Source organism: Pan paniscus, chromosome 3 (genome assembly GCF_029289425.2).
Source record: "Pan paniscus chromosome 3, NHGRI_mPanPan1-v2.0_pri, whole genome shotgun sequence".
NCBI lineage: Eukaryota > Metazoa > Chordata > Mammalia > Primates > Hominidae > Pan > Pan paniscus.
This window is the reverse complement of record NC_073252.2, coordinates 40,716,425-40,737,214: the sequence shown is the minus strand read 5'-3', so window position 1 is coordinate 40,737,214 and position 20,790 is coordinate 40,716,425. Positions and strand designations below refer to the sequence as shown.

Below are 20,790 nucleotides of genomic sequence, written 5' to 3'. Positions count from 1 at the left end.
CCCCCAACGTGCCCCCCAACACACATTCTCATGCTCACACCCCACCTTCAGCTCTTCATCCCACCTCATCATGTAAATGTATATATATATATATTTTTTTGAGACAAGGTTTCTCTCTGTTGCCCAGGCTGGAGTGCAGTGGCGCAAACTCAGCTCACTGCAACCTTTGCATCCTGGGCTCAGGTGATTCACCCACCTCAGTCTCCCAAGTAGCTGGGATTACAGGCGTGCACCACCATACCCGGTGAATTTTTTTATTTTTTATAGAGACAAGATTTCGCCATATTGCCCAGGCTGGTCTGGAACTCCTGAGCTCAAGTGATCCTCCCGCCTCAGTCTCCCAAAGTGCTAGTATTACAGGCATGAGCCACTGTGTCTGGCCCTCATAGTACAATCTTAAAAAGAATGTATTAGTTTGGTGCAAAAGTAATTGCGGTTTTTGCCATTAAAAGTAATAGCAAAAACTGCAATTACTTTATTTTTGAGACAGAGTCTCACTTTGTCACCCAATCTGGAGTGCAGTGGTGTGATCGTGATCCTCCTACCTCGGCCTCCCAAAGTGCTGGGATTACAGGCGTGACCTACTGCACCTTAATCTTCATTAAGTAATGAAGATTACTTAACCTCATAGTGTAATCTTAAAAAGAATGTATTAGGCTGGGTGCAGTGGCTCAGCCTGTAATCCCAGCACTTTGGGAGGCTGAGGCGGGCAGATCACCTGAGGTCAGGAGATGGAGAGCAGTCTGGCCAACATGGTGAAACCCTGTCTCTACTAAAAATACAAAAATAAGCCAGACGTGGTGGTGCATGCCTGTAATCCCAGCTACTCAGGAGGCTGAGGCGTGAGAACTGCTTGAACCCAGGAGGCAGAGGTTGCAGTGAGCCGAGATCACGCCACTGCACTCCAGCCTGCGCGACAGAGCCAGACTCTGTCTCAAAAAAAAAAAAGGAAGATCTTTTCAGGTCTTTAGCAGTTTGGCCTCAATGTTTCCCAGAGGCTCCTGGGGAAGATGTTCAAGGAGGCAAAAGTTTTGATCTCCAAGCCTCTGGATGCCATTTTCCCAAAAGTGGCCATGACTTCTGGGAAGTCAGCTGTTCTGTGCCCTAACTCAGCTGGTGTCATTGCTGGTCCAAATTGCCTTCACAGGTGACAGCACAAGGCCACCTTGGCTGTTCATCTTTCCGAATTCTATTTCTGGGACCCACATCAGAAAAACAGTTGAGGAATCACGGACTTTCAGATCACATTCTCATCATTCATGAGAGAGGTAGGATGATGTGGCGGCCGCAGGCATGGCCTGCAGAATTAGGCTGCCTGATTGCAGTCCTAGCGTTGCCAGTTACTAGGTGTGTGATGTGGGCAAGTTACTTCTCTGCATTAATGTAAATGAGAAATCCTTGTGGAAACCCATTGGGTGAGATGTGTTTTAGAATCCAGAACATTTCAGATTTTAGAAAGATAATATGTTGCACGTACCCTGTGTTGCTTAATACCACTCATCTCGGGCAGTATTCCTTAATCACACCCATCACTATTTCTTCAGCAGAGCGAATGGACACTCAGACATGCTGCAAGAAATGAAGGCTGTAGAGAGTCTCATTAGAAACTAGAAAGTCAGGGGCTGGGTGTGGTGACTCACACCGGTAATCCCAGCACTTTTGGAGGCTGAGACGGACGGATTACTTGAGGCCAGGAGTTTGAGACCAGCTGGGCAACATGGCAAAATCCCGTCTCTATTAAAAATACAAAAATTAAGCCGGGCGTGGTGGCTCATGCCTGTAATCCCTTTGGGAGTCTAAGGCGGGTGGATTGCCTGAGGTCAGGAGTTCGAGGCCAGCCTGGCCAACATAGTGAAACCCCATCTCTAGTAAAAATACAAAAAATTAACTGGGCATGGTGGCGGGCACTTGTAATCCTAGCTACTGGGAAGGCTGAGGCAGGAGAACCGCTTGAACCTGGGAGGCGGAGGTTGCAGTGAGCCGAGATCGTGCCATTGCACTGCAGCCTGGACAACAAGAGGGAAACTACGTCTCAAAAACAAAACAAAAAACCAAAAATTAGCTGAGTGTTGTGGTGCGTGCCTGCAGTCCCAGCTACTCAGGAAGCTGAGGCAGGAGAATCACTTGAACCCTGGAGGTGGAGGTTGCAGCAAGCCGAGATCACGCCACTGCCCTTAAGCCTGGGAGATTCTTTAAAAAAAAAAAGGAAGAAAGGGAGGGAGGGAGGGAAAGAAAGGAGAGAGAGATGGGGGGAAGGGAGGAAGGAACTAGAGCGTCGGATTTTGCTGCTAAATTATTTCTTTAAAATTTTTTTTCTTCCTCTAGAGCAATCAGAAAGAATGCTGAATTATTTCTAAAAATTACTTGGTTTTTCAGAGTTGTAGTGCCTCTTACAGGTGAGATGTACATCTTGGAAAGAATTCAATGAGATCATATATATATAAAGTGCTGAGAACAGAAGGCACCATGCAAGTGTGAGCTTTCATAAAGTAAACTTACTTGTTATGATGAAGCCACTGGAGACTTCATTTGTGACACCGTGGCCAGCCCACCAACTTTTGTCTTTTTTTTTTTTTTTTTTGAGGTTTGCTTTGCATATCCCACTTTTTTCCTAGGTATTTTCCATGCTGGGCTATTTGACTTACGTTAGAAGCAAAGCAGCCCCCAGATGTTACTGTTGTGCCTGGTATGTTGTCAAACTGCACTTTAAAAGGACAGAGGACAGGAAGTAAATGACGCATGACTCAAGTGACTGGAAATGGTTCTCAGATAGGAAGTTATCATTGGGACAGTAATGAGAGGAAGTACAGTTCAGTTGAATGAGGCCTTAGAGAGCATTCGTTCCCTGGGCGCAATTCCACTGAGTGCATTCTTTGCACCAGGCACCGTGCTGGGTCCTGGGGTTGCGGAGATGAATACGGGACTGTGCATCCTTTAAGTGGTCCCGCGTCTCCTGATGTTCACCATTTCTATGTGAGCTTGGAGAAACCAGGTAACTTCTCTGCACTTGCGTACTCAGTTTCAGGACAAAAGGGCTGGCTGGCTCATCTTACGACGAAGGCCCTATTTTACCTTCAAATGTCTCTGATCGCAAAGAACTTCTTAGTAGGGGTTGCTGGCCAACCACTGTTCAGCACTCTGAATTCAAGTAAAGGACATGGGCTTTTTAGCTTGTTGATAGTAAAAGTGTTGGAACAGGTTTGATTAAGGTCTTATTATCTCTCCAACCAGGGGATATTTTATTTCTCAAATATTGACTATTGACTAGTGCTAGACCCTGCGTTAGGAGCTGGGAGTGCCTTGGTGAAGAAGAAAAAGTCCCTTATCATGGAGCTCACATTTTAGTGGGGCAGATAGATAGTGAAAAGTGATAAAAATGAATACATAATTGGCTGGGCGTAGTGGCTCACACCTGTAATCCCAGCACTTTGGGAAGCCAAGGTGGGCAGATCACCTGAGGTCAGGAGTTCAAGACCTGCCTGGCAACATGGTGAAATGCCATCTCTACTAAAAATACAAAAAATAGCCATGCATAGTGGCATGCGCCTGTAATCCCAGCTACTTGGGAGGCTGAGGCAGGAGAATTGCTTTAACCTGGGAGGCTGAGGTTGGAGTGAGCCGAGACCACGCCACTGCACTCCAGCCTGGGTGACAGAGTGAGACTCTGTCTCAAAAATAAAATAAAATAAAATAAAAAATACATAATGCAATTTCAGATAATAATATGAGCAAAGAAGAGAAATAAAGATAGGGAAGAGGAAGAAAGAGTATACGGTTGGTGATTGGAGAACTCTTTTAAAAGAATAATCAATTCACGAAGTATTCCATATTAAAAAAAAAAAAAGCAATCAGAGGTGGGGCGTGGTGGTGCATGCCTGTAGTCCCGGCTACTCGGGAGGCTGAGGCAGAGAATCACTTGAACCCGGGAGGCGGAGGTTGTAGTGAGCCAAGATCGTGCCACTGCACTCCAGCCTGGGTGACAGCGTGAGACTCCGTCTCAAAAAAAAAAAAAGAAAAAAGAAAAGAAAGTTGTCAGAGAAGACTTCTTGGAGGAGGTGGCATTTGAGCAAAGACCTGAATTCAGTCAGGGAGAGAGCTAGGATGGGGGGTGGTGTAAAGGCTGGGAAAGGAAATTCCAGGTGGGGGCGACAGTGAGTGCCAAGGCAGGAGAAGAGGATGAGCTGGTTTGTTGAAGAAACGGCCAGAAGGCCAGTGGTATAGCCAGCACTGTGAGGTTGATGGAGAATGAACAGCAGGGAATGGAGCACAGCCAAGCCACGCTATGCAGGCTCCTAGAGGGAACCTGGGGAAGGACTCTGGATTTTATTCCAAGTGTGAGGACATGCCATTGGAGGGTTTTGAGAAGGGAAGTGACGTGACCGTGTTTAAAAAGAAAGACTGATCTATCAGAATGTGGATTCGGCAGCCATATACAGAAATGAGTCTACCCCTGGTTCAAATTAATTTAGCCCACCTGCTACTGCAGGATCTGGACTAGATGAATTTTTAACATGTCAATAGTTGAAATACAGAGCCCATTTTTATTTATATCCTTTATCTTTTTATTTTTTATTTATTTATTTATTTATTTTTTTTTTGAGACAGAGTCTCACTCTGTCGCCCAGGCTGGAGTACAGTGGCGGGATCTCAGCTCACTGCAACCTCCACCTCCCAGGTTCAAGCAATTCTTCTGCCTCAGCCTCTTGAGTAGCTGGGACTACAGGTGCCCGCCACCATGCCCTGTTAATTTTTTGTATTTTTAGTAGAGACAGGGTTTCACCATGTTAGCCAGGGTGGTCTCCATCTCCTGACCTCGTGATCCACCTGCCTCAGCCTCCCAAAGTGCTGGGATTACAGGTGTGAGCCACCGCACCTAGCCCCTAAATCCTTATCTTTAAAAAAGTCTTAGGGCCTCCATATTTTTCTTTTAAACAAGGTCTTGTATAAAGATGGATTGCTCTCTAGAAGAGAAAATGTTTCCAGTTTTTGAGTCAATGCCTGTGTCATCTTTTGTCTTCTTTTAGTGTAACTTTTGAAAATTATGCTGTGGCTATGCAGTGACTCATACCTGTAATTCCCAGCACTTTGGGAGGCCAAGGCAGGTGAATCACTTGAGGTCAAGAGTTCGAGACTAGCCTGGCCAACATAGTGAAACCCTGTCTCTACTAAAAATACAAAAGTTAGCTGGATGTGGTGGCACGCTCCTGTAATCCCAGGTACTTGGGAGGCTGAGGCAGGAGAATCACTTGAACCCGGGAGGCGGAAGCTGCAGTGAGCCGAGATCCCACCACTGCACTCCAACCTGGGCAACAGAGCGAGACTCTGTCTCAAAAAAAAAAAAAAAAGAAAAGTACGCTATTTGATTCTCCCTCCCTCCCTCTTCCTTGTGTACTTCCTTCTTCCCTCCTTTCCTTTCTTTTTTAAAAGTGCTTGTTATTTTATTAGAGATCTGGATTCTGCTTGCCAATGTTAATAAAATGCAGGATTGTTTTTATTAGGTACTATTTGTTTACTTTGTTTTGTTGTTTTGTTTCTTTGTACAAAGATATCTTGGGAATATTGAATATATTCGCAGATGGTAGAATCGGAGTTTGCAGTTCTGCTTTCTTTGCCCTGACCTTGTTTGAGACGTGCTTGCTTCTGATATGCTGATTCCACGTTGCAAAAGTGAAAGTATGTACTAAAGGGCCTTAAAATTAAGCAGCAATGTAAACAGAGATTAAATTGTCTTTTGAATTTGTCAGCCTCGAACCATATGTATTTTGTGGCCACCGTATTTTCTTCATTCTTTTATAACTGTGACCCAAGCCCATAGTGATGTGTGTATACCTCTCGTGTAGAAGCAGGTCAGAACATTCACTCTCAGTTACCTTGACAAATATTTGTGGGCAGGCTGGGCTTGCTACCTACACAGCTTCCTAACAGCCCACTTTTGTGCTCAGGAAATGTATCAGAACCACAAGAGGGCAGCTTGTTCAGTGAACCTAGGGGTAAAAAAGTGCTGTTTGTTAGTTACAGGATAATGAGAGGGGGAAGATGTCTAAATTTTTCAAAATGTTTCTTGCATAAGGAAGTTTTTTTTTTTTTTGCATTCCTTGACAGTTTCATCTATTCAAAGAGAGAATGATTTTGGAAATTAAAAGTTTTAAGACGAGTTTCTTCATGCATATCTATTTTTTCCTTCTCTGGAATATAAATACCCATTTCCCCTTGAATCCCTTATTCCTCTATCTTCCGTCCCTTCAATCTTTATTAAGGTATAATTTACATATGATAGGGCCAGGTGCGGTGGCTCACACCTGTAATCCCAGCACTTTGGGAAGCTGAGGTGGGCGGATCACTTGAGGTCAGGAGTTTGAGACCAGCCTGGCCAACATGGTGAAACTCCATCTCTACTAAAAATACAAAAATTAGCCGGGCATGGTGCTGGGCACCTGTAGTCCCAGCTACTCTGGAGGCTGAGGCAGGAGAATCACTTGAACCCAGGAGGATGAGGTTGCAGTGAGCTGAGATCATAGCACTACATTCCAGCATGGGCGACAAGAGTGAGACTCTGTCTCAAAAAAAAATTACATATGATAAACTTCCCACATTTTCAGTAGTGACTTTTAACACATGTATCCAGCTGTGAAACCACTACCCCAATCAAGATGTAGGAACTAACATCTCTGGAAAGTTTTCTCATATGCCCCTCTGCAGTCAGTCTCCCTTCGAAGGCCCCACATCCCCTTTAATCTTTAATCGTTGAGAACATTTTACCTGACGCAAAGCATTTTATAACTTTAAAGTAATGATCTTGCACAAAATTTATGGTCTTGTGTAGGAGACCATGTGAGAATTCGGGAGAGATGCAAGGAAATCAAACCCAGCTTCGTTCCAAGATAACTCTGTTGGGTTTGACCCTTTGTGGCTGTGGTGGTGGTTATCCTCTGGCTAATATTCATGGAGAGGGAGAACTGTCATTAACTGAACAATCATTAATTTCCCATTTGTTCTTTAATATTTATTTCTGCTATATTTAACATTTATTACTGGGTGCGGTGGCTCACACCTGTAATCCCAGCACTTTGGGAGGCCGAGGCGGGTGGATCACAAGATCAGGAGTTCAAGACCAACATGGTGAAACCCTGTCTCTACTAAAAATACAAAAATTAGCCAGGCGTGGTGGCACACGCCTGTAATACCAGCTGCTTGGGAGGTTGAGGCAGGAGAATTGCTTGAACCCAGGAGGCGGAAGTTGCAGTGAGCTGAGATTGCGCCACTGCACTCTAGCCTGGGCAACAGAGTGAGACTCCGTCTCAAAAAAAAATTAGCTGGGCATGGTGCCACACACCTGTAATCCCAGCTACTTGGGAGGCTGAGGCAGGAGAATTGCTTGAACCCGGGAGGCGTAGGTTGCAGTGAGCCGAGATCATGCCACTGTACTCCAGCCTGGGCCACAGAGCGAGACTTCATCTCAAAACAAACAAACAAACAAACAAACAAACAAACAAAAAAAAACATTTATTGCACCTACGTACTCGTATTATTTAACTTAACGAATCCTCCCTCTAAGGGAAGTGCTATTATTATCCTTACTTACAGACTGAGGAAAATAAGAGGGAGACTGAGGTACTGGCTGGGCGTGGTGGCTCACGCCTGTAATCCCAGCACTTTGGGAGGCAGAGGCAGGTGGATCACTTGAGGTCAGAAGTTTGAGACCAGCCTGGCTAACATGGTGAAACCCTGTCTCTACTAAAAATACAAAAATTAGCTGGGCACGGTGGTGCGTGCCTGTAGTTCCAGCTATTCGGGAGGCTGAGGCAGGAGAATCGCTTGAACCCAGGGGGCGGAGGTTGCAGATTATGCCACTGCACTCTAGTCTGTGCAACAGAGCAAGGCTCTGTCCCCCCCCCCCCAAAAAAAAAAGAAACTGAGGTACAGTCATGTGTGGCTTTTGATTGATAAAAAGAATGAGTAAGGTTAGTTTCCTGATGAGGATAAGTGAAATTAAAAGTTTCTTAAGAAACTCATTTTCTCATTGATCATAATAATATGTACCCAGGCCGGGCACAGTGGCTCATGCCTGTAATTCCAGCACTTTGGGAGGCCAAGTTGGGCGGATCACTTGAGCTCAGGAGTTTAAGACCAGTATGGCCCACATGGTGAAAGCCTGTCTCAGCTAAAAATACAATAATTAACTGGCATGGTGGCATGTGCCTGTAATCCCAGCTACTTGGGAGGCTGAGGCAGGAGAATCCCTTGAATCCAGGAGGCAGAGGTTGCAGTGAGCCGAGATGGTGCCATTGCACTACAGCCTGGGTGACAAGAGCAAAACTCTGTCTCAAAAAAAAAAAGTAATATGTACTCAGATTTAAAAGCCAGGGCTTCTCTTTCCCTACATAATGCCCTTGGGCAGTGTCACCCGTGGCTGCAGCTGAACGCCATGATGACTGACCTTGACCGGCAAGCATCCCTATGTCTGTTTCCCTGTTTCCTGCCTTCTTTGTCTCCAGACAGGTCGCCCTGCCTTTAGCCCTCCTCTGCATTGTGGTCAGAGTGATCCTTCTAACATGCAGTTCTGGTGATGTCACCTTCCTGATTAAAATTCTCCAATGGCTCCCTCGGCAATCAAATGTGGGCTCCTGGTTCCTTGCCTTGGCAGCGGCACGTCCTGTTGCTCTCCCCTGCCCATCTTCACCCTGGCTGTGCTCAGCTCATTGTCGTTCTCCAGAGATCCTGTACGCTCTTATGTCCCTGCACCAGGAACTGACTGTTCTGTCTGGAAAATGCCCTCTTGTCTTTCAGACGTGTCTGCCGGGTAAACTGTTATTCATCCTTCAGGACTTGGCTCACATGTTCCCTGATTGACACAGACATGGGATCATCTTCTTCCCAGCTTCCAGGGCCCCTTGTGGATTAGAGCTGGTGTCACGTTGTTTTATAATGGTCTCGTCCCAACTCTGTGCTCCACTAATCTGTACCCTCCTGGAGGGCAATGACTTTGTCTTCTCAACTTGACATTTCTAGCCCAGCTCAGCACCTGGACTCACTATCCACACTGTAATACCACAAAGGCAGTGAACATATTCACCACTGCTATTGCCATTGCCTGGCATAGGGCCTGGCCTGTAGGAGGTATTCATTTCATATTTGTTGGAAGCATTAATAATGGGTGTTTTTAAATATCATACTGTAATGGTTTAGCTCAGGAATTGCAACCTGAAGGGTATCATCAAGCCATAGCCGTCTTTTGTATGGCCTCATAGTATTTTAAGTTTTTTGAATTTGATACCTTTGGATAGAGCACGTGCTCTCCTGTTTACCACTGTTTAATTGCACAGTTAATCCACTCTGATTATCATGCCCTTGACCTCCTTACTCATCTGCAACTCATCTGGTCCTGGGAGATGAGGTTGGGGGATGTGGGGAGGGGCAGTGTATTTCTTTGTTTAGGCTGCCATAACAAAATACCATGGACCAAGTGGCTTTAACAGCAGACATTTATTTTCTCATGGTTGTGGAGGCTGGAAGTCCAAGATCAAGGTGACAGCAGGGTTTGTTTACCTGGAGGCTTTTCTGCCTGGCTTGCAGATGGCTGCCCACTCACTGTGCCCTCACACAGTCATCCCTCGGTCTGTGTTGTCTGTGTCTGAATTTCCTCTTCTTATGAAGACACTGGTTATATTGCATTAGGGCCCATCCCCGTGACCTCATTTAATCTTAATTACCCATTTAGAGACCCTGTCTCCAAATATAGTCACATTGTGAGATACTAGGGGTTAGACCTTGAATTTATGAATTTGGCAGGGCAGGGAGGGGCACTGTATATCCTAGAACAGGAAGAGACATGAACTCTCTAGTACTGTGGTCTGTTCCTTGCATCTAATTCCTGTTTTATAACATGTCACTAAAAGGGAACCCAGGAGCTAGCAGAGAGAGCAGTTCGTTCACTGAGGCACAATTTGGATGGTTATAATATGCACCTGCTCAAACACCTGATCTCTACTCTGGTCACTTTGATCTTGGTACCATATTCATGTTTCTTAAGCAGCTAACATTTAGTCAGAATGCCAGGTAGAACTTAGGTGCTTTTCAGTTTGGAAATCCATACCCTTTTTCATACTATCACTCCAAAAACTGATGTGTGGGCTGCAAACTTTCTTTGCCAAGGGTTAGGTGGACAGGAGAGGTAAAAGCTGTATAATGACATGGCACCACCTCCATTTGCTGTAAGCAAACAGCCAGGTCCTTTATTACCCTTGAAACAGGCACTCGTGACACAGGTTGGACTCACAGAAGCAAGTCAAATGCCAGGTTTCTGTGGGTCAAAGTTCCTTCCAGCACTGTATGTTAATCAGAAGCTCAACCTTAGTTAATTTGGCCATTGCGTTGGGAAGAACTTTGGAACAAATGATTACTGAGCTGGACTGCAGGAGTTAGCATAGCCCAGTATTTTCTTATCCAAGAGGTACGTTGTAGTCTTTCTTGGAGGGGATCGCAGGAATGAGACATTTGTCACAGCTTTATTTATTCTTGGTGGAACAGTGGTATAATAAAATCTTCTACACTGAACCTAGCTAATCAAAAGTATTTACTTGCTGTAATCCCAGCACTTTGGGAGGCTGAGGCGGGTGGATCACATGAGGTCAGGAGTTCAAGACCAGCCTGACCAACATGGTGAAACCCCATCTCTACTACAAATACAAAATTAGCCCGGAGTGGTGGTGCATGCCTGTAATCCCAGCTACTTGGGAGGCTAAGGTGGGAGAATCACTTGAACCCGGGAGGCGGAGGTTGCAGTGAGCTGAGATCATGCCACTGCACTCCAGCCTGGGAGACAGAGAGAAACTCCATCTGGAAAAAAAAAAAAAGTATTTACTTAAAAATATGAAACTGAATTGTTAGAGAATATTATTTGTGTATAGGCAGAAAAGCCAGCTGTAGAGGGCTTCCAAGGTGAAGGAACATTTAAAACTGACACAACTCATCGTGATTTAAATGATTTTGAATTTAATGTGCCTCTGCAGAAAGAATTTTAAATGAACATAATAATCATAGCCGCCCTTCATTGAACATTTTCTCTGTGTGCTAGGCCCCAAAGGCTTCATATCTCTTGTCACAATGTCTCCAACAAATGGGTACTATTAGGCCCATATTAGATGAGAAAAACTCAGAGGTTCAGAGAGGTTGAGTAAAATGCCCAAGATCAACCAGCTAGCAAGCAGTAGAGTGGAGTTTCGAGCACCTGGTCAAACCTGTGAGCTTCCCCTCCCTGTTAGTCCACTTTTTATACATTTCCTCTTCTCTCCCTCTCTTTCTCTTTTATTTATTTATTTATTTTTGAGAAGGAGCCTTGCTCTTGTTGCCCAGGCTGGAGAGCAATCGCGTGATCTTGGCTCACTGCAACCTCCGCCTCCCGAGTTCAAGCAATTCTCCTGTGTCAGCCTCCTGAGTAGCTGGGACTACAGGTGCCCACCACCACGCCTGGTTAATTTTTGTATTTTTAGTAGAGATGGGGTTTCACCATATTGGTCAGGCTGGTCTTGAGCTCCTGACCTCAGGTGATCCACCTGCCTCGGCCTCCCAAAGTGCTGGGATTACAGGTGTGAGCCACTGCGCCTGGACTCTCTCTCTTTTAAAGACAGGATCTCAGGCCGGGCGCCGTGGCTCACGCCTGTAATCCCAGCACTTTGGGAGGCTGAGGCGGGCAGATCATGAGGTCAGGAGTTCGAGACCAGCCTGACCAACATGGTGAAACCCCGTCTCTACTAAAAATACAAAACATTAGCTGGGCATGGTGGGGCATGCCTGTAATCCCAGCTACTTGGGAGGCTGAGGCAGGAGAATCGCTTGAACCTGGGAGACGGAGGTTGCAGTGAGCTGAGGTCTCGCCACTGCACTCCAGCCTGGGTGACAGAGCGAGACTCCGTCTCAAAAAAAAAAAAAAAAAAAAAAACAGGATCTCACTCTGTTTTCCAGGCTGGAGTGCATGATCATAGCTCACTGCAGCCTCAGAACTCCTAGGCTCAAGTGATCCTCTCGCCTCAGCTCCTCCAACAAGCTGGGACCATGGGCGCCCAGCTAATTTTAAATTTTTTTGTAGAGATAGGCTCTCACTATATTGCCCAGGTTGGTCTCAAACTCCTGGGCTTAAAGTGATGCTCCTGCCTCGGCCTCCCAAAGTGCTGTGATTACAGGCATGAGGCTCTCCTTTCTGTCTTTGTCATAGTAAGATTTTCTTTCCTTGAGTGTCTTTTAATTAATATGAAACGGAATAGTCTTGCAGAGCTGGCAAAATGATGTGACCAGTGGAGATTTCCTATATTGCCTGGTTATGTAGCTTCCCTTGTAGTTCCAGGCACACACAACGGCCTGTGATAATAGCAAAACACCATGTTCCCTCTTCTCACCCCCTCTCCCAGTTCCATTTAGTGATCACTAACTTTGGACTTCTCAATACCGGCCTTTGGGTCAGTAGTGTTATTTTTTTCATTTCACAGCTCAGGTAACGGAGGCCTTGGAAGGAGACTCTGCGTCAGGTCACCCAGCAGAGATCAGCAATCCTTGGCTCACTGAGGAGGTTTGGTAAGTTGGCATCATCTTCACCATGACTCAAATGCACATAAGTGGGGTGGGGGGGGTGTGGAGAAAAGTGGGTGAACATCACATAGCGACATCAAAATGCTAATCCTTGCCACCCCCCTTTGTTTTTCTTTTTACAAACGTATTGTTGTTGTGTTTGTTTAATTTACTAGGCCAGAGTGCCCTGTATGTTTGTAAGCACAAATGTCCTCAGAGGACTCCCACAGCCAAAAAGAATGACAGAGGTGTATTCGAATGATTTCAGTGAAACTCTTTTAATACTGATTTCATGAAAATGTCTGGTGGTGGGTTCTTCCTGTAGCATTACTGCATATCATCAACTAGAATGCATCCCCCGCCCTTCACACATACAATTTAACGTGTCTGAAATTCGGTGCACCTTATGCAAACAGGTCTGGTGAAATACAGCATTTCTCTGATAATCCCCAAATGACCAGCATTAAGTATTCCCTACCTTCTATTTTTCACACAATACAAATGTTTTTTTTTTTTTCTTTTTAGAGGGTTGAATTTTTAAGGGTAAGAAATGCATAGTCTGATGAGTAGCTGATTAGTAAGAAGTCTGTGCTTACCAAAGAAAGAATTTAGGTTTCCTTTTTTGTTTTTGTTTTTGAAACGAAGTCACATTATCACCCAGGCTGGAGTGCAGTGGCACGATCTCGGCTCACTGCAACCTCTGCTCCTGGGTTTATGTGATTCTCCTGCCTCAGCCTCCCGAGTAGCTGGGACTGACTACAGGCATGCGCCACCATGCCAGCTAATTTTGTACTTTTAGTAGAGACGGGGTTTCACCATGTTGGCCAGGCTGGTCTCAAACTCCTGACCTCAAGTGATCTGCCCACCTCAGCCTCCCAAAGTGCTGGGATTATAGGCATGAGCCACCGCACCCAGCCAGAATTTAGTTTTCTAATACTGAAAGAAAAACTTTTTTTTTTGGTGACTTCATATGATAGTCTTAAGATGAGCACCCCAAGGACCTTGTAAATAGTGGGCTCTGGCACTCAGAACAGCCCATGTGAGATAATGAAGCAGCCTTCCAGACATAAGATCCCAGAATCAGATACTTACCCAAGGTTCCCCTCCTGCAATCAGCGGATAGGAGTTTGCAATGAAAACGCCCCATGCTATGTCCCAGAATGACTCGTTCATTTATCCGTGAAAGCAGAGTCCAAATCCATGTTCATGTTAAGTGTGCAGAAAAATAGCATCTTGAGAGTTAATGCCACAGAATGGGCATGATTCCCTAAGCCACATTTGCCTGATTGAGACAGACTTTAACATTTGCAAAACCTCCATGTTATGAGACCCTATAGGTGATAGTACGTGATCTGTAGGGATACAAGTAAATCCATTAACAAACATTTTTTGAGCACCTGCTATGTGCCAGGCTCTGTGCTAGGCTCTGTGCTAGATGTAGCATAATTAAGAAGTAATTAGGACAGAAAGGATTGCTGTCCCCACAGGGCTACTTTAGTAGTCACAGAAGATATTAAATAATACATTAACAGCGTAATGAGTGGGCTGATGAAGAACTGTAAGGAGTTAAGAGTCTAAAACAAGAAAACCTAAGCTAGCCAGAGTGGCTCACGCCTGCAATCCCAGCACATAGGGAGGCCAGGGTGAGAGGATCACTTGAGCTCAGGAGTTCAAGACCAACCTGGGCAACATAATGAGACCTGTCTCTACAAAAATTTAAAAATTGTCATCCCATTCTCTACTGGAAAATAAAAAATTAGCTGGGTATGCTGGCACGCACCCATGGTCCCAGCTACTTGGGAGGCTGCAGTGAGAGAATTGCTTAGGCCTGGGAGGTTGAGGCTACAGTGAGCCAAGATTGCGTCACTGCAGTCTAGCCAGGGCAACAGAGCAAGACCCTATCTCGAAAAAATAAATAAATAAAAACAAGAGGACCTAACATAATCTGGGTCAGGAGGTGACTATTGGGAAGGTTGCTTGGAGTTTGAATGGCATTCTAACTGAGACCTGGAGGATAGGCAGAGGGGGATTGGAGACAGGCGGCAGTGGCTACATTAAACAGCCTTTGCAGGGGCCCAGTATGGAGAGAGTGTTGGGGTCAAGGAATAGCATGAGCTATGGGGGGAAAGGAAAAGGGAGAGGGAGAGGCTTCAGAGAACAGGTGTCTCTTGTAAAATGAAAACTTAGTCAAATTTCTGGAGGAATCTTTAAAACCTCTTAAAGAGATTGATTTCAGACTGATGATCAGATTTTTTTGTTTTTGTGGTTCAGACAGAAATCTTACCTTGTGTATCAGCATTATTCCCTAGAGTTAGAGCCCAAGTATTGCTCCCCTGCTAATCCTTTGAATTCTCCCCAAATCTATGTTCTTAATTTACCTCACCTACCTCCCCAAGGAAGGTAATCAGCTTCTAGTAAGAGGTGGTTTTCACAGACAATGTGTCCACATTTCTTTGTCTCTGCATCCTTGATGGCATCCAGGAAAGGTGATCATCGACATAGTCAATGTATGTGTACGATTCTCCCACCAAAGGCAGGATTTAAAAAATAATGCTTTAAATAGAATGAACAGAGACAGCTACTTGAACCAGCTACTTGACTCTACTTGTGCTTTGAACGTGTGAGATTCTCAGGTTTCAAACCTTAGTGCTCTGTGTTGACATTTTCTTTTTCTTTTTCTTTTTTTTTTTGAGACAGAGTTTTGCTCTTGTTGCCCAAGTTGGAGTGCAGTGGTGCCATCTCGGCTCATTGCAACCTCCGCCTCCCAGGTTCAAACAATTCTCGTGCCTCAGCCTCCCGACTAGCTGGGATTATAGGCATGCGCCACCACACCGGATAATTTGTTGTATTTTTAGTAAAGATGGGGTTTTCACCATGTTGGCCAGGCTGGTCTCGAACTCCTGACCTCAGGGAATCCACCCACCTCTGCCGCCCAAAGTGCTGGGATTACAGGCGTGAGCCACCACACCCAGCTGTGTTGACATTTTCTATCAAGAGTACTGCTGAGCTGGGGCCCTTTGGCCAGTTACTGAACTGACAGATGCAGAAATTTACACATGTTCATGTATACACAAAAGGAACCCTAATTCCATGGAACTGGCCTTCTCAAGCTTGCTGATTTCTTAGTTATGAGTAAATTTGATGCGATTTTTTTTTTTTTTTTTTGAGAGAATCTTGCTCTGTCACCTAGGCTGGAATGCAGTGGTGCAATCAGGGCTCACTGCAGCCTCGAACTCCTGGGCTCAAGCAATTCTCCCTCCTCAGCCTCGTGAGTAGCTGGGCCCAGCTAATTTTTAATTTTTTATAGAGATGAGGTCTCGCCATGTTTCCCAGGCTGGTCTTGAACTTCTGGGCTCAAGCGATCCGCTTGTCGTAGCCTCCCGTAGTGCTGGGATTGCAAGTGTGACCCACTGTGCCTGGCTTGATTCAAAAAAAGTCCAGGTCATTTCCTGACTTTCTTTGAGATGTTTATTTGTTTTATGACCTTATATAGAGCTTATTTCACAATACAAAGAACAGAATGAGGATATTATATATGATTTATATCAATAAGTTTGACATTTAGGTTATACGGAAAAATTCCTGGCAAAATGTAAATAATGAATCTTAAAGTTAGCTGATTAAAAAAACCAAATAAATAAATAAATAAATAAAATATATAAATTTAAAAACCCAACTGAAGGAGAAAAAAACCTATATAGTTCTATAAGGAAAAAAAATAGTAGGGTTTTTTCCCCATTATTCCTCATTTATTATTATTATTATTATTATTATTATTATTTGAGACAGAGTTTCACTCCTGTTACCTAGGCTGGAGTCAATGGCGTGATCTTGACTCACTGCAGCCTCCGCCTCCTGACTTCAAGCAATTCTCCTGCCTCAGCCTCTTGAGTAGCTGGGATTACAGGCATGCGCCACCATGCCTGGCTAATTTTGTATTTTTAGTAGAGACGGGGTTTCTCCATGTTGGTCAGGCTGGTCTTGAACTCCTGACCTCAGGTGATCCTCCCACCTCGGCCTCCCAAAGTGCTGGGATTACAGGGGTGAGCCACCGTGCCCAGCCTGTTTATTTTTAACAAAGAATTTTAACATCCTTCTTATATTCTCTTTTGGTTAATTTCTTTTTTAAATTTTATTTTATTTCATTGACAAATAATAATTGTACATACTCATGAGGTACATAGTGATGTTTTGAGACATACCATGTAAAGTGTTTAGATTGGGGCCTTGATTTTTCTCAAGCCACAGCAAGCATATTTTCCTTGATCAACATGGCACCTGAAGTTAGATGGTGGCGATCTGTAGGAAACATTAGAGGAGGAAATACCACAGGGCTCCTGATGGGAACTTTAAGTAAAATAAAAATAGTAAAACATTTGGAGTCCTTACCCTTTCCTACTAATCATAGCCTAGATTTTCATTCCAAGTAAGTTAATAAATTAAGAGGTAGATATTATTTAACTCACAAGTTGAAAATGCAAGTTGCATTTGAAAAGGAGGAAAACGTGGCCTGGTGAAGACATTGTTTCTTTGGTAAATGGCTCTTCATATTTTGGAATTGTAGCTCATTTAGTGAAATCACAGATCTCTTAGAAATAGATTTTCCTAAAATCCCTATCCTAATAACCTAATAATTACTAGAAGATATATCTTTTTTTTTTTTTTTTTTTTTGAGACAGAGTCTTGCTCTGTCGCCCAGGCTGGAGTGCAGTGGCACAATCTCGGTTGACTGCAACCTCTGCCTCTCAGGTTCAAGTGATTCTCCTGCCTCAGCCTCCCGAGTAGCTGGGATTATAGGCACCCGCCACCATGCCTGGCTAATTTTTGTATTTATAGTAGAGACGTGTTTCACCATGTTGGCCAGGCTGGTCTCGATCTCCTGACCTCAGGTGATCCACCTGCCTCGGCCTCCCAAAGTGCTGGGATTACAGGCACGAGTCACCGTGCCTGGCTTAGAAGATACACCTTTTGGAAAATGGCCTCCTCATCATGTTGTTTCAAAAAGGCAGACTCTAACCCAATTAAGACTTCAGGTAAAACTCATGTGGTCCATATGAGGGATGCTTACTAAAGAGCAAATACACCCAAAGGTCAAACAACTGAGCTAAAACACATTGACTTTTCCTTGGCCAACCACTGGTAGGGAACTGTCACAAAATGACCCCAGGCTGCTCAAGGCAATCCCAAAAGGCAGCTTCTAAAAACGAGTTTTCTGCTTCTTCACTTGAAAATGGAAGAGATTTTTTTTTCCATTACACATTACTTGGTACTGTTTATTTTGTACAATGTAGCTTTTTACTACAAAGAAGGGGAAAGTGGCCTATAATTTAATTTGATTTAAATTAAATCTACATAGGACCATCATATAAAAGATACTGGAACAAGTGTGTGAGGGATACAAAGATAAATCAGACACTATCCTGGCCCCAGCAGAGTTTAAGAATGAGCATTTAAACATTTAGTTAATAAGAAACATGGCTGGGCACAGTGGCTCACATCTGTAATCTCAGCACTTTGGGAGGCCAAGGCAGGCAGATCTTTTGAGGTCAGGAGTTCGAAACTGACTGGCCAACATGGTGAAACCCTGTCTCTATTAAAAATACAAAAAAATTAGCTGGGTGTTGTGGTGCACATCTGTAATCTCAGCTACTTGGGCTGAGGCAGGAGAATCACTTGAACCCAGGAGGCAGAGGCTGCAGTGAACCAAAATGGTGCCACTGCACTCCAGCCTGGACAACAGAGCAAGACTCCGTCTCAAAAAAACAAACAAACAAACAAACAAACAAACAAAAAACAAAAAAGGCTGGGCGCCATGGCTTACACTTATAATCCCAGCACTTTGGGAGGCCAAGGCGGGCAGATCACAAGGTCAAAAGATCGAGACCATCCTGGCCAACGTAGCGAAACCCTGTTTCTACTAAAAATACAAAAATTAGCTGGCCGTGGAGACGTGCGCCTCTAGTCCCAGCTACTTGGGAGGCTGGGACAGGAGAATCGCTTGAAGCCGGGAGGCGGAGGTTGCAGTGAGCTGAGATCGTGCCACTGTACTCCAGCCTGGCGACAGAGCAAGACTCTGTCTCAAAAAAAAAAAAAAACACAATACCAATAAAAGAGCATCCTACCTCACATATGTAATGGTATATTTGAAAATGCAGTAGAAGTTACTGGATCCCTTTTCTCATCTGTATCCAGATTTGCCAGGGAGTATATTCACTACCCTCTTGTCTGGACCTCTCCCTTTTCTTTCCTTCTGCCTGATCTCTGATCAAATTTGACGTCAGTGTTAATTTAGGTATGGAGCCTGCTGGTATTGAAAACTTACGCAAAAGTAACCCTGAAGTCCTTTGCTGTTTATAAACATAAATGTATAATTACCACTATGATGCAGACTGAAGAACTTTCCAAGACTTGATGTAGCTGGGCATGGTGGCACACGCCTGTAGTCCTAGCTACTTGGGAGGCTGAGGCATGAGGACCACTTGAGTCCAGGAGTTCAAGGCTGCAGTGAGCTGTGATTTGTGATTGTGCCACTGCACTCTAGTCTGGGCAAAACAGTGACATCGCATCTAAAAAAAAAAAAGAAGAAGGAAAAAAAAGACTTGTCAGAGTAATTGGGCCGAATTTACATTTAGCCCATTGTGAATACAGACAACCAGTGACTTCATCACAAAGCCTTCCTGTAAAAGCTAAGATGTTGCTGAGATCTGCTTTCTGGACCCAAACAGATATGTGGAAAAATGGTTTTTGGTAGAGTGTAAGAGCAGTGAGTTTAAGGCTAATTCCAAACTTAATGATTTGCCCTTTTAAAATCAGTTCGTCAGCCTGGGCAACACAGTGAGATCGTGTCTCTACAAAAAATTTAAAAATTAGGCCAGGTATGGTGGCTCACGCCTGTAATCCCAGCACTTTGGGAGGCTGAGGCAGGCAGATTGCTTGAACCCAGGGGTTCAAGACCAGCCTGGCCAATGGTGAAACCCTATCTCTACAAAAATTAGCCAGAAGTGGCGGCTTGCACCTGTAGTCCCAGCTACTCAGGAGGATCTCCTGACCCGGAGGCTCAGTCAAGGCTGCAGTGAGCTGAGATGGAGGCACCACACTCCAGTCTTGGAGACAGAGAGAGATGCTATCTTAAGAAAAAAAAAATAGCTGGGCATGGTGGTGCATCCCTGTAGCCCCAGCTACTTGTGAGGCTGAGGTGGGACGATTGCTTGAGCCTATGAGGTCAAGGCTGCAGTGAGCCATGATTATGCCACTGCACTCCAGCCTGGGCAACAGAGTGAGACCCTGTCTCAAAAATAAATAAATAACATAAAATAAAATTAGTTCATTCATGTGGGCAAAAGTTTCATAGATCTAGTGGTTAGTTACTTTGTCTGTGTGCTCTCTGATGTCTTGCTATTTGCCAAACAAGATAACCTATTTTCAAAACTGAAAAGGCAGGCTGGGCGCAGATCATTTGAGATCAGGAGTTTGAGACCAGCCTGGCCAACATGGTGAAACCCCTCATCTCTACTAAAAATACAAAAACTTAGCCTGGCGTGGTGGCAGGTGTCTGTAATCCCAGCTACTAAGGAGGCTGAGGCAGGAGAATTGCTTGAACCTGGGAGGCAGAAGTTATAGTGAGCTGAGATCGTGCCACTGCTTTCTAGCCTGGATGACAGAGCGAGACTCTGTCAACAACAACAATAAAAAAAACAAAACACACACACACACACACACACACACACACACACACCAAAAACTGCAAAGGCAGAGAGGTGAATATGAGCCATGACTCAACCAATAACATGGCAGGGAAGCAGACAATTGCCTACAAAAGGAGGCCTGTCTACCTAAACGGAAGAGGTCTGGACCTACCATAGAGGAAGAAAAAGAAAATTGTGGACATCAACAAAGTGTATGTGTCTTTTGGCAGAATAACAGGTCAATAATGGCTTTATGCTTTGTAGGATGGTATTTAATGCTCTAGAAAGCAAAGAGAATACTCCAAGGTTATGAAGCCGAAATTGGTAGCTAATGTCAGCGTTGAACCTTGAGGCAAATTTCATGGGTGATACTTAAATGTCAGCCCTGTAGTTTCCAAGAACAAGGTCTCCAAGCCAGTCATTAGACATGCATCAAAGTTCTGCTGAGGTGGGGCCTCATCCCGGGCTGCACTTTGGGTAAAGCAGGTTGCCCCAAGTGTGTCAGTGGTTGCAGCACCGTGGGCAGACAGAAATAGAATGTCTG

General features: G+C 44.6%; 1 protein-coding gene across 13 annotated transcripts in view; it reads left to right on the top strand.

The window, feature by feature from the left end:
- RBM47 (RNA binding motif protein 47) overlaps positions 1–20,790 on the top strand; it is a 206,833-nt gene that overhangs the window by 74,897 nt on the left and 111,146 nt on the right. For 10 of the 13 annotated variants that reach the window (XM_008957588.5, XM_055111295.2, XM_003832210.7 and 7 more), the window contains one exon: positions 12,483–12,567. The exons of 2 other annotated variants lie outside the window; for them this stretch is intronic. The gene's annotated coding sequence lies outside the window, so the exon portion shown is untranslated. Of the gene's footprint in view, positions 1–4,965; positions 5,674–12,482; positions 12,568–20,790 lie in introns of those variants that run through there. One more of the 13 variants, XM_055111291.2, reaches the window with a different exon arrangement.